At 42.3% G+C, this 14896-nt stretch overlaps 4 non-coding genes across 4 annotated transcripts; all 4 read left to right on the top strand.

Annotated features, from left to right (window-relative positions):
- Positions 1-8: 8 nt before the first annotated feature.
- On the top strand, positions 9-90 carry trnas-gcu (transfer RNA serine (anticodon GCU)). Its single transcript has one exon. It is a non-coding gene; the product is annotated as a tRNA-Ser (tRNA).
- Positions 91-1124: 1034 nt separating this feature from the next.
- Positions 1125-1206, top strand: trnas-gcu (transfer RNA serine (anticodon GCU)). Its single transcript has one exon. It is a non-coding gene; the product is annotated as a tRNA-Ser (tRNA).
- A 4372-nt stretch (positions 1207-5578) lies between these two features.
- trnas-gcu (transfer RNA serine (anticodon GCU)) lies at positions 5579-5660 on the top strand. Its single transcript has one exon. It is a non-coding gene; the product is annotated as a tRNA-Ser (tRNA).
- Positions 5661-7251: 1591 nt separating this feature from the next.
- Positions 7252-7333, top strand: trnas-gcu (transfer RNA serine (anticodon GCU)). The gene has a single exon. It is a non-coding gene; the product is annotated as a tRNA-Ser (tRNA).
- The last annotated feature ends 7563 nt before the right edge of the window (positions 7334-14896 follow it).

Below are 14896 nucleotides of genomic sequence, written 5' to 3'. Positions count from 1 at the left end.
TATAACAGGATGAGGTGGCCGAGTGGTTAAGGCGATGGACTGCTAATCCATTGTGCTCTGCATGCATGGGTTCGAATCCCATCCTCATCGTGTAACAATTAAATTCTGTGCTTTATTTTGGCACTGGAAGATTTTGACTTTCACAAACACTGGTAAAATTGCTGACTGCCACAGCGAGAGCACAGGACTTGGTATCTGAGTGGTGAAGGCGATGAACTGCATGTGTGGATTATAACACCAACCTCTTCACAAAAATGTGTGATTTCCTCTCTTACATGGCCCCAAATGAATATAGAATCCCTGTGCAATCCTAGAGCGAAGAATAAGATTCAGTTATTGAAGAATAGCTTCACCAAGGTTAACCGCAATGGTGTGATTTGAACCTACACCTCAACACACTTAATCAAGCACTTGAGACCACTCGGCCTGACAAAACATTTGTTAAATGTCTCGATGGGATCGACACATGGCCCTGCCATTGCTCTGCCTAATTTTCATTGATTTCAATCAAGGGTTTACATACAGCAACTACAGTTTTTTAAGGTCATTTGCCACATTCAAATTACAGGATGAGGTGGCCGAGTGTTTTAGGCGATGGACTGCTAATCCATTGTACTCTGCATGCATGGGTTAGAATCTCATTGTGTAACAATTAAAATTCTCTGCTTTATTTTGGCACTGGAAGATTTTGACTTTCACAAACACTGGTAAAATTGCTGACTGCCACAGCGAGAGCACAGGACTTGGTATCTGAGTGGTGAAGGCGATGAACTGCATGTGTGGATTATAACACCAACCTCTTCACAAAACATTTGTGATTTCCTCTCTTACATGGCCCCACATGAATATAGAATCCCTGCGCAATCCTAGAGCGACTAATAAGATACAGGTATTGAAGAATAGCTTCACCAAGGGCAACCTCAATGGTGGGATTTGAACCGACACCTCAACACACTTAATCAAGCACTTGAGAACACTCGAGTAAACAAAATATTTGTTAAATGTCTCGATGGGATCGACACATGGCCCTGCCATTGCTCTGCCTAATTTTCATTGATTTCAATCAAGGGTTTACATACAGCAACTACAGTTTTTTAAGGTCATTTGCCACATTCAAATTACAGGATGAGGTGGCCGAGTGGTTAAGGCGATGGACTGCTAATCCATTGTGCTCTGCATGCATGGGTTCGAATCCCATCCTCATCGTGTAACAATTAAAATTCTGTGCTTTAATTTGGCACTGGAAGATTTTGACTTTCACAAACACTGGTAAAATTGCTGACTGCCACAGCGAGAGCACAGGACTTGGTATCTGAGTGGTGAAGGCGATGAACTGCATGTGTGGATTATAACACCAACCTCTTCACAAAAATGTGTGATTTCCTCTCTTACATGGCCCCACATGAATATAGAATCCCTGCGCAATCCTAGAGCGACGAATAAGATTCAGTTATTGAAGAATAGCTTCACCAAGGGCAACCGCAATGGTGTGATTTGAACCTACACCTCAACACACTTAATCAAGCACTTGAGACCACTCGGCCTGACAAAACATTTGTTAAATGTCTCGATGGGATCGACACATGGCCCTGCCATTGCTCTGCCTAATTTTCATTGATTTCAATCAAGGGTTTACATACAGCAACTACAGTTTTTTAAGGTCATTTGCCACATTCAAATTACAGGATGAGGTGGCCGAGTGTTTTAGGCGATGGACTGCTAATCCATTGTACTCTGCATGCATGGGTTAGAATCTCATTGTGTAACAATTAAAATTCTCTGCTTTATTTTGGCACTGGAAGATTTTGACTTTCACAAACACTGGTAAAATTGCTGACTGCCACAGCGAGAGCACAGGACTTGGTATCTGAGTGGTGAAGGCGATGAACTGCATGTGTGGATTATAACACCAACCTCTTCACAAAACATTTGTGATTTCCTCTCTTACATGGCCCCACATGAATATAGAATCCCTGCGCAATCCTAGAGCGACTAATAAGATACAGGTATTGAAGAATAGCTTCACCAAGGGCAACCTCAATGGTGGGATTTGAACCGACACCTCAACACACTTAATCAAGCACTTGAGAACACTCGACCTGACAAAACATTTGTTAAATGTCTCGATGGGATCGACACATGGCCCTGCCATTGCTCTGCCTAATTTTCATTGATTTCAATCAAGGGTTTACATACAGCAACAACAGTTTTTTAAGGTCATTTGCCACATTCAAATTACAGGATGAGGTGGCCGAGTGTTTTAGGCGATGGACTGCTAATCCATTGTACTCTGCATGCATGGGTTAGAATCTCATTGTGTAACAATTAAAATTCTCTGCTTTATTTTGGCACTGGAAGATTTTGACTTTCACAAACACTGGTAAAATTGCTGACTGCCACAGCGAGAGCACAGGACTTGGTATCTGAGTGGTGAAGGCGATGAACTGCATGTGTGGATTATAACACCAACCTCTTCACAAAAATGTGTGATTTCCTCTCTTACATGGCCCCACATGAATATAGAATCCCTGCGCAATCCTAGAGCGACTAATAAGATTCAGGTATTGAAGAATAGCTTCACCAAGGGCAACCTCAATGGTGGATTTGAACCGACACCTCAACACACTTAATCAAGCACTTGAGACCACTCGGCCTGACAAAACATTTGTTAAATGTCTCGATGGGATCGACACATGGCCCTGCCATTGCTCTGCCTAATTTTCATTGATTTCAATCAAGGGTTTACATACAGCAACTACAGTTTTTTAAGGTCATTTGCCACATTCAAATTACAGGATGAGGTGGCCGAGTGTTTTAGGCGATGGACTGCTAATCCATTGTACTCTGCATGCATGGGTTAGAATCTCATTGTGTAACAATTAAAATTCTCTGCTTTATTTTGGCACTGGAAGATTTTGACTTTCACAAACACTGGTAAAATTGCTGAATGCCACAGCGAGAGCACAGGACTTGGTATCTGAGTGGTGAAGGCGATGAACTGCATGTGTGGATTATAACACCAACCTCTTCACAAAACATTTGTGATTTCCTCTCTTACATGGCCCCACATGAATATAGAATCCCTGCGCAATCCTAGAGCGACTAATAAGATTCAGGTATTGAAGAATAGCTTCACCAAGGGCAACCTCAATGGTTGGATTTGAACCGACACCTCAACACACTTAATCAAGCACTTGAGAACACTCGGCCTGACAAAACATTTGTTAAATGTCTCGATGGGATCTTAGACACATGGCCCTGCCATTGCTCTGCCTAACTTTCATTGATTTCAATCTGGGGTTAACATACAGCAACAACAGTTTTTTAAGGTCATTTGCCACATTCAAATTACAGGATGAGGTGGCCGAGTGTTTTAGGCGATGGACTGCTAATCCATTGTACTCTGCATGCATGGGTTAGAATCTCATTGTGTAACAATTAAAATTCTCTGCTTTATTTTGGCACTGGAAGATTTTGACTTTCACAAACACTGGTAAAATTGCTGACTGCCACAGCGAGAGCACAGGACTTGGTATCTGGAGTGGTGAATGCGATGAACTGCATGTGTGGATTATAACACCAACCTCTTCACAAAACATTTGTGATTTCCTCTCTTACATGGCCCCACATGAATATAGAATCCCTGCGCAATCCTAGAGCGACTAATAAGATTCAGGTATTGAAGAATAGCTTCACCAAGGGCAACCTCAATGGTGGGATTTGAACCGACACCTCAACACACTTAATCAAGCACTTGAGAACACTCGGCCTGACAAAACATTTGTTAAATGTCTCGATGGGATCGACACATGGCCCTGCCATTGCTCTGCCTAATTTTCATTGATTTCAATCTGGGGTTAACATACAGCAACTACAGTTTTTTAAGGTCATTTGCCACATTCAAATTACAGGATGAGGTGGCCGAGTGTTTTAGGCGATGGACTGCTAATCCATTGTACTCTGCATGCATGGGTTAGAATCTCATTGTGTAACAATTAAAATTCTCTGCTTTATTTTGGCACTGGAAGATTTTGACTTTCACAAACACTGGTAAAATTGCTGACTGCCACAGCGAGAGCACAGGACTTGGTATCTGAGTGGTGAATGCGATGAACTGCATGTGTGGATTATAACACCAACCTCTTCACAAAACATTTGTGATTTCTCTCTTACATGGCCCCACATGAATATAGAATCCCTGCGCAATCCTAGAGCGACTAATAAGATTCAGGTATTGAAGAATAGCTTCACCAAGGGCAACCTCAATGGTGGGATTTGAACCGACACCTCAACACACTTAATCAAGCACTTGAGACCACTCGGCCTGACAAAACATTTGTTAAATGTCTCGATGGGATCGACACATGGCCCTGCCATTGCTCTGCCTAATTTTCATTGATTTCAATCAAGGGTTTACATACAGCAACTACAGTTTTTTAAGGTCATTTGCCACATTCAAATTACAGGATGAGGTGGCCGAGTGTTTTAGGCGATGGACTGCTAATCCATTGTACTCTGCATGCATGGGTTAGAATCTCATTGTGTAACAATTAAAATTCTCTGCTTTATTTTGGCACTGGAAGATTTTGACTTTCACAAACACTGGTAAAATTGCTGACTGCCACAGCGAGAGCACAGGACTTGGTATCTGAGTGGTGAATGCGATGAACTGCATGTGTGGATTATAACACCAACCTCTTCACAAAACATTTGTGATTTCCTCTCTTACATGGCCCCACATGAATATAGAATCCCTGCGCAATCCTAGAGCGACTAATAAGATTCAGGTATTGAAGAATAGCTTCACCAAGGGCAACCTCAATGGTGGGATTTGAACCGACACCTCAACACACTTAATCAAGCACTTGAGACCACTCGGCCTGACAAAACATTTGTTAAATGTCTCGATGGGATCGACACATGGCCCTGCCATTGCTCTGCCTAATTTTCATTGATTTCAATCAAGGGTTTACATACAGCAACTACAGTTTTTTAAGGTCATTTGCCACATTCAAATTACAGGATGAGGTGGCCGAGTGTTTTAGGCGATGGACTGCTAATCCATTGTACTCTGCATGCATGGGTTAGAATCTCATTGTGTAACAATTAAAATTCTCTGCTTTATTTTGGCACTGGAAGATTTTGACTTTCACAAACACTGGTAAAATTGCTGACTGCCACAGCGAGAGCACAGGACTTGGTATCTGAGTGGTGAAGGCGATGAACTGCATGTGTGGATTATAACACCAACCTCTTCACAAAACATTTGTGATTTCCTCTCTTACATGGCCCCACATGAATATAGAATCCCTGCGCAATCCTAGAGCGACTAATAAGATTCAGGTATTGAAGAATAGCTTCACCAAGGGCAACCTCAATGGTGGGATTTGAACCGACACCTCAACACACTTAATCAAGCACTTGAGAACACTCGGCCTGACAAAACATTTGTTAAATGTCTCGATGGGATCGACACATGGCCCTGCCATTGCTCTGCCTAACTTTCATTGATTTCAATCTGGGGTTAACATACAGCAACAACAGTTTTTTAAGGTCATTTGCCGCATGCATATAACAGGATGAGGTGGCCGAGTGGTTAAGGCGATGGACTGCTAATCCATTGTGCTCTGCATGCATGGGTTCGAATCCCATCCTCATCGTGTAACAATTAAAATTCTGTGCTTTATTTTGGCACTGGAAGATTTTGACTTTCACAAACACTGGTAAAATTGCTGACTGCCACAGCGAGAGCACAGGACTTGGTATCTGAGTGGTGAAGGCGATGAACTGCATGTGTGGATTATAACACCAACCTCTTCACAAAAATGTGTGATTTCCTCTCTTACATGGCCCCACATGAATATAGAATCCCTGCGCAATCCTAGAGCGACTAATAAGATTCAGGTATTGAAGAATAGCTTCACCAAGGGCAACCTCAATGGTGGGATTTGAACCGACACCTCAACACACTTAATCAAGCACTTGAGAACACTCGGCCTGACAAAACATTTGTTAAATGTCTCGATGGGATCGACACATGGCCCTGCCATTGCTCTGCCTAATTTTCATTGATTTCAATCAAGGGTTTACATACAGCAACTACAGTTTTTTAAGGTCATTTGCCACATTCAAATTACAGGATGAGGTGGCCGAGTGTTTTAGGCGATGGACTGCTAATCCATTGTACTCTGCATGCATGGGTTAGAATCTCATTGTGTAACAATTAAAATTCTCTGCTTTATTTTGGCACTGGAAGATTTTGACTTTCACAAACACTGGTAAAATTGCTGACTGCCACAGCGAGAGCACAGGACTTGGTATCTGAGTGGTGAATGCGATGAACTGCATGTGTGGATTATAACACCAACCTCTTCACAAAACATTTGTGATTTCCTCTCTTACATGGCCCCACATGAATATAGAATCCCTGCGCAATCCTAGAGCGACTAATAAGATTCAGGTATTGAAGAATAGCTTCACCAAGGGCAACCTCAATGGTGGGATTTGAACCGACACCTCAACACACTTAATCAAGCACTTGAGAACACTCGGCCTGACAAAACATTTGTTAAATGTCTCGATGGGATCGACACATGGCCCTGCCATTGCTCTGCCTAATTTTCATTGATTTCAATCAAGGGTTTACATACAGCAACTACAGTTTTTTAAGGTCATTTGCCACATTCAAATTACAGGATGAGGTGGCCGAGTGTTTTAGGCGATGGACTGCTAATCCATTGTACTCTGCATGCATGGGTTAGAATCTCATTGTGTAACAATTAAAATTCTCTGCTTTATTTTGGCACTGGAAGATTTTGACTTTCACAAACACTGGTAAAATTGCTGACTGCCACAGCGAGAGCACAGGACTTGGTATCTGAGTGGTGAAGGCGATGAACTGCATGTGTGGATTATAACACCAACCTCTTCACAAAACATTTGTGATTTCCTCTCTTACATGGCCCCACATGAATATAGAATCCCTGCGCAATCCTAGAGCGACTAATAAGATTCAGGTATTGAAGAATAGCTTCACCAAGGGCAACCTCAATGGTGGGATTTGAACCGACACCTCAACACACTTAATCAAGCACTTGAGAACACTCGGCCTGACAAAACATTTGTTAAATGTCTCGATGGGATCGACACATGGCCCTGCCATTGCTCTGCCTAACTTTCATTGATTTCAATCTGGGGTTAACATACAGCAACAACAGTTTTTTAAGGTCATTTGCCGCATGCATATAACAGGATGAGGTGGCCGAGTGGTTAAGGCGATGGACTGCTAATCCATTGTGCTCTGCATGCATGGGTTCGAATCCCATCCTCATCGTGTAACAATTAAAATTCTGTGCTTTATTTTGGCACTGGAAGATTTTGACTTTCACAAACACTGGTAAAATTGCTGACTGCCACAGCGAGAGCACAGGACTTGGTATCTGAGTGGTGAAGGCGATGAACTGCATGTGTGGATTATAACACCAACCTCTTCACAAAAATGTGTGATTTCCTCTCTTACATGGCCCCACATGAATATAGAATCCCTGCGCAATCCTAGAGCGACGAATAAGATTCAGTTATTGAAGAATAGCTTCACCAAGGGTAACCGCAATGGTGTGATTTGAACCTACACCTCAACACACTTAATCAAGCACTTGAGACCACTCGGCCTGACAAAACATTTGTTAAATGTCTCGATGGGATCGACACATGGCCCTGCCATTGCTCTGCCTAATTTTCATTGATTTCAATCAAGGGTTTACATACAGCAACTACAGTTTTTTAAGGTCATTTGCCACATTCAAATTACAGGATGAGGTGGCCGAGTGTTTTAGGCGATGGACTGCTAATCCATTGTACTCTGCATGCATGGGTTAGAATCTCATTGTGTAACAATTAAAATTCTCTGCTTTATTTTGGCACTGGAAGATTTTGACTTTCACAAACACTGGTAAAATTGCTGACTGCCACAGCGAGAGCACAGGACTTGGTATCTGAGTGGTGAAGGCGATGAACTGCATGTGTGGATTATAACACCAACCTCTTCACAAAACATTTGTGATTTCCTCTCTTACATGGCCCCACATGAATATAGAATCCCTGCGCAATCCTAGAGCGACTAATAAGATTCAGGTATTGAAGAATAGCTTCACCAAGGGCAACCTCAATGGTGGGATTTGAACCGACACCTCAACACACTTAATCAAGCACTTGAGACCACTCGGCCTGACAAAACATTTGTTAAATGTCTCGATGGGATCGACACATGGCCCTGCCATTGCTCTGCCTAATTTTCATTGATTTCAATCAAGGGTTTACATACAGCAACTACAGTTTTTTAAGGTCATTTGCCACATTCAAATTACAGGATGAGGTGGCCGAGTGTTTTAGGCGATGGACTGCTAATCCATTGTACTCTGCATGCATGGGTTAGAATCTCATTGTGTAACAATTAAAATTCTCTGCTTTATTTTGGCACTGGAAGATTTTGACTTTCACAAACACTGGTAAAATTGCTGACTGCCACAGCGAGAGCACAGGACTTGGTATCTGAGTGGTGAAGGCGATGAACTGCATGTGTGGATTATAACACCAACCTCTTCACAAAACATTTGTGATTTCCTCTCTTACATGGCCCCACATGAATATAGAATCCCTGCGCAATCCTAGAGCGACTAATAAGATTCAGGTATTGAAGAATAGCTTCACCAAGGGCAACCTCAATGGTGGGATTTGAACCGACACCTCAACACACTTAATCAAGCACTTGAGAACACTCGGCCTGACAAAACATTTGTTAAATGTCTCGATGGGATCGACACATGGCCCTGCCATTGCTCTGCCTAACTTTCATTGATTTCAATCTGGGGTTAACATACAGCAACAACAGTTTTTAAGGTCATTTGCCACATGCATATAACAGGATGAGGTGGCCGAGTGGTTAAGGCGATGGACTGCTAATCCATTGTACTCTGCATGCATGGGTTAATCCCATCCTCATTGTGTAACAATTAAAATTCTGTGCTTTATTTTGGCACTGGAAGATTTTGACTTTCACAAACACTGGTAAAATTGCTGACTGCCACAGCGAGAGCACAGGACTTGGTATCTGAGTGGTGAAGGCGATGAACTGCATGTGTGGATTATAACACCAACCTCTTCACAAAAATGTGTGATTTCCCTCTTACATGGCCCCACATGAATATAGAATCCCTGCGCAATCCTAGAGCGACGAATAAGATTCAGTTATTGAAGAATAGCTTCACCAAGGGTAACCGCAATGGTGTGATTTGAACCTACACCTCAACACACTTAATCAAGCACTTGAGACCACTCGGCCTGACAAAACATTTGTTAAATGTCTCGATGGGATCGACACATGGCCCTGCCATTGCTCTGCCTAATTTTCATTGATTTCAATCAAGGGTTTACATACAGCAACTACAGTTTTTTAAGGTCATTTGCCACATTCAAATTACAGGATGAGGTGGCCGAGTGTTTTAGGCGATGGACTGCTAATCCATTGTACTCTGCATGCATGGGTTAGAATCTCATTGTGTAACAATTAAAATTCTCTGCTTTATTTTGGCACTGGAAGATTTTGACTTTCACAAACACTGGTAAAATTGCTGACTGCCACAGCGAGAGCACAGGACTTGGTATCTGAGTGGTGAAGGCGATGAACTGCATGTGTGGATTATAACACCAACCTCTTCACAAAACATTTGTGATTTCCTCTCTTACATGGCCCCACATGAATATAGAATCCCTGCGCAATCCTAGAGCGACTAATAAGATTCAGGTATTGAAGAATAGCTTCACCAAGGGCAACCTCAATGGTGGGATTTGAACCGACACCTCAACACACTTAATCAAGCACTTGAGAACACTCGGCCTGACAAAACATTTGTTAAATGTCTCGATGGGATCAACACATGGCCTTGCCATTGCTCTGCCTAATTTTCATTGATTTCAATCAAGGGTTTACATACAGCAACTACAGTTTTTTAAGGTCATTTGCCACATTCAAATTACAGGATGAGGTGGCTGAGTGGTTTCGTCGATGGACTGCTAATCCATTGTACTCTGCATGCATGGGTTAGAATCTCATTGTGTAACAATTAAAATTCTGTGCTTTATTTTGGCACTGGAAGATTTTGACATTCACAAACACTGGTAAAATTGCTGACTGCCACAGCGAGAGCACAGGACTTGGTATCTGAGTGGTGAAGGCGATGAACTGCATGTGTGGATTATAACACCAACCACTTCACAACAATGTGTGATTTCCTCTCTTACATGGCCCCACATGAATATAGAATCCCTGCGCAATCCTAGAGCGACGAATAAGATTCAGTTATTGAAGAATAGCTTCACCAAGGGTAACCGCAATGGTGTGATTTGAACCTACAGCTCAACACACTTAATCAAGCACTTGAGACCACTTGCGAGACAAAAACATTTGTTAAATGTCTCGATGGGATCGACACATGGCCCTGCCATTGCTCTGCCTAATTTTCATTGATTTCAATCAAGGGTTTACATACAGCAACTACAGCTTTTTAAGGTCATTTGCCACATTCAAATTACAGGATGAGGTGGCCGAGTGTTTTAGGCGATGGACTGCTAATCCATTGTACTCTGCATGCATGGGTTAGAATCTCATTGTGTAACAATTAAAATTCTCTGCTTTATTTTGGCACTGGAAGATTTTGACTTTCACAAACACTGGTAAAATTGCTGACTGCCACAGCGAGAGCACAGGACTTGGTATCTGAGTGGTGAAGGCGATGAACTGCATGTGTGGATTATAACACCAACATCTTCACGAAACATTTGTGATTTCCTCTCTTACATGGCCCCACATGAATATAGAATCCCTGCGCAATCCTAGAGCGACTAATAAGATTCAGGTATTGAAGAATAGCTTCACCAAGGGCAACCTCAATGGTGGGATTTGAACCGACACCTCAACACACTTAATCAAGCACTTGAGAACACTCGGCCTGACAAAACATTTGTTAAATGTCTCGATGGGATCAACACATGGCCCTGCCATTGCTCTGCCTAATTTTCATTGATTTCAATCAAGGGTTTACATACAGCAACTACAGTTTTTTAAGGTCATTTGCCACATTCAAATTACAGGATGAGGTGGCCGAGTGGTTAAGGCAATGGACTGCTAATCCATTGTACTCTGCATGCATGGGTTAGAATCTCATCGTGTAACAATTAAAATTCTGTGCTTTATTTTGGCACTGGAAGATTTTGACATTCACAAACACTGGTAAAATTGCTGACTGCCACAGCGAGAGCACAGGACTTGGTATCTGAGTGGTGAAGGCGATGAACTGCATGTGTGGATTATAACACCAACCACTTCACAACAATGTGTGATTTCCTCTCTTACATGGCCCCACATGAATATAGAATCCCTGCGCAATCCTAGAGCGACGAATAAGATTCAGTTATTGAAGAATAGCTTCACCAAGGGTAACCGCAATGGTGTGATTTGAACCTACAGCTCAACACACTTAATCAAGCACTTGAGACCACTCGGCCTGACAAAACATTTGTTAAATGTCTCGATGGGATCAACACATGGCCCTGCCATTGCTCTGCCTAATTTTCATTGATTTCAATCAAGGGTTTACATACAGCAACTACAGTTTTTTAAGGTCATTTGCCACATTCAAATTACAGGATGAGGTGGCCGAGTGTTTTAGGCGATGGACTGCTAATCCATTGTACTCTGCATGCATGGGTTAGAATCTCATTGTGTAACAATTAAAATTCTGTGCTTTATTTTGGCACTGGAAGATTTTGACTTTCACAAACACTGGTAAAATTGCTGACTGCCACAGCGAGAGCACAGGACTTGGTATCTGAGTGGTGAAGGCGATGAACTGCATGTGTGGATTATAACACCAACCTCTTCACAAAACATTTGTGATTTCCTCTCTTACATGGCCCCACATGAATATAGAATCCCTGCGCAATCCTAGAGCGACTAATAAGATTCAGGTATTGAAGAATAGCTTCACCAAGGGCAACCTCAATGGTGGGATTTGAACCGACACCTCAACACACTTAATCAAGCACTTGAGAACACTCGGCCTGACAAAACATTTGTTAAATGTCTCGATGGGATCGACACATGGCCTTGCCATTGCTCTGCCTAATTTTCATTGATTTCAATCAAGGGTTTACATACAGCAACTACAGTTTTTTAAGGTCATTTGCCACATGCATATAACAGGATGAGGTGGCCGTGTGGTTAAGGCAATGGACTGCTAATCCATTGTGCTCTGCATGCATGGGTTCGCATCGCATTCTCATCGTGTAACAATTAAAATTCTGTGCTTTATTTTGGCACTGGAAGATTTTGACTTTCACAAACACTGGTAAAATTGCTGACTGCCACAGCGAGAGCACAGGACTTGGTATCTGAGTGGTGAAGGCGATGAACTGCATGTGTGGATTATAACACCAACCTCTTCACAAAAATGTGTGATTTCCTCTCTTACATGGCCCCACATGAATATAGAATCCCTGCGCAATCCTAGAGCGACGAATAAGATTCAGTTATTGAAGAATAGCTTCACCAAGGGTAACCGCAATGGTGTGATTTGAACCGACAGCTCAACACACTTAATCAAGCACTTGAGACCACTCGGCCTGACAAAACATTTGTTAAATGTCTCGATGGGATCGACACATGGCCCTGCCATTGCTCTGCCTAATTTTCATTGATTTCAATCAAGGGCTTACATACAGCAACTACAGCTTTTTAAGGTCATTTGCCACATTCAAATTACAGGATGAGGTGGCCGAGTGTTTTAGGCGATGGACTGCTAATCCATTGTACTCTGCATGCATGGGTTAGAATCTCATTGTGTAACAATTAAAATTCTCTGCTTTATTTTGGCACTGGAAGATTTTGACTTTGACAAACACTGGTAAAATTGCTGACTGCCACAGCGAGAGCACAGGACTTGGTATCTGAGTGGTGAAGGCGATGAACTGCATGTGTGGATTATAACACCAAACTCTTCACGAAACATTTGTGATTTCCTCTCTTACATGGCCCCACATGAATATAGAATCCCTGCGCAATCCTAGAGCGACTAATAAGATACAGGTATTGAAGAATAGCTTCACCAAGGGCAACCTCAATGGTGGGATTTGAACCGACACCTCAACACACTTAATCAAGCACTTGAGAACACTCGACCTGACAAAACATTTGTTAAATGTCTCGATGGGATCGACACATGGCCCTGCCATTGCTCTGCCTAATTTTCATTGATTTCAATCTGGGGTTAACATACAGCAACAACAGTTTTTTAAAATCATTTGCCGCATGCATATAACAGGATGAGGTGGCCGTGTGGTTAAGGCGATGGACTGCTAATCCATTGTGCTCTGCATGCATGGGTTCGCATCACATTCTCATCGTGTAACAATTAAAATTCTGTGCTTTATTTTGGCACTGGAAGATTTTGACATTCACAAACACTGGTAAAATTGCTGACTGCCACAGCGAGAGCACAGGACTTGGTATCTGAGTGGTGAAGGCGATGAACTGCATGTCCTGGATTATAACACCAACCACTTCACAACAATGTGTGATTTCCTCTCTTACATGGCCCCACATGAATATAGAATCCCCTGCTTGCAATCCTAGAGCGACGAATAAGATTCAGTTATTGAAGAATAGCTTCACCAAGGGTAACCGCAATGGTGTGATTTGAACCTACAGCTCAACACACTTAATCAAGCACTTGAGACCACTCGGCCTGACAAAAACATTTGTTAAATGTCTCGATGGGATCGACACATGGCCCTGCCATTGCTCTGCCTAATTTTCATTGATTTCAATCAAGGGCTTACATACAGCAACTACAGCTTTTTAAGGTCATTTGCCATATTTAAATTACAGGATGAGGTGGCCGAGTGTTTTAGGCGATGGACTGCTAATCCATTGTACTCTGCATGCATGGGTTAGAATCTCATTGTGTAACAATTAAAATTCTCTGCTTTATTTTGGCACTGGAAGATTTTGACTTTCACAAACACTGGTAAAATTGCTGACTGCCACAGCGAGAGCACAGGACTTGGTATCTGAGTGGTGAAGGCGATGAACTGCATGTGTGGATTATAACACCAACCTCTTCACAAAAATGTGTGATTTCCTCTCTTACATGGCCCCACATGGATATAGAATCCCTGCGCAATCCTAGAGCGACTAATAAGATTCAGGTATTGAAGAATAGCTTCACCAAGGGCAACCTCAATGGTGGGATTTGAACCGACACCTCAACACACTTAATCAAGCACTTGAGAACACTCGGCCTGACAAAACGTTTGTTAAATGTCTCGATGGGATCAACACATGGCCCTGCCATTGCTCTGCCTAATTTTCATTTATTTCAATCAAGGGTTTACATACAGCAACTACAGTTTTTTAAGGTCATTTGCCACATTCAAATTACAGAATGAGGTGGCTGAGTGGTTTCGTCGATGGACTGCTAATCCATTGTACTCTGCATGCATGGGTTAGAATCTCATTGTGTAACAATTAAAATTCTGTGCTTTATTTTGGCACTGGAAGATTTTGACTTTAATAAACACTGGAAAAATTGCTGACTGCAACAGCGAGAGCACAGGACTTGGTATCTGAGTGGTGAAGGCGATGAACTGCATGTGTGGATTATAACACCAACATCTTCACAAAACATTTGTGATTTCCTCTCTTACATGGCCCCACATGAATATAGAATCCCTGCGCAATCCTAGAGCGACTAATAAGATTCAGGTATTGAAGAATAGCTTCACCAAGGGCAACCTCAATGGTGTGATTTGAACCTACACCTCAACACACTTAATCAAGCAC

Source organism: Oncorhynchus masou, chromosome 26 (genome assembly GCF_036934945.1).
Source record: "Oncorhynchus masou masou isolate Uvic2021 chromosome 26, UVic_Omas_1.1, whole genome shotgun sequence".
Taxonomy (NCBI): domain Eukaryota; kingdom Metazoa; phylum Chordata; class Actinopteri; order Salmoniformes; family Salmonidae; genus Oncorhynchus; species Oncorhynchus masou.
The sequence above is the reverse complement of the archived record's forward strand: the minus strand, read 5'-3'. Positions and strand labels throughout refer to the sequence as shown.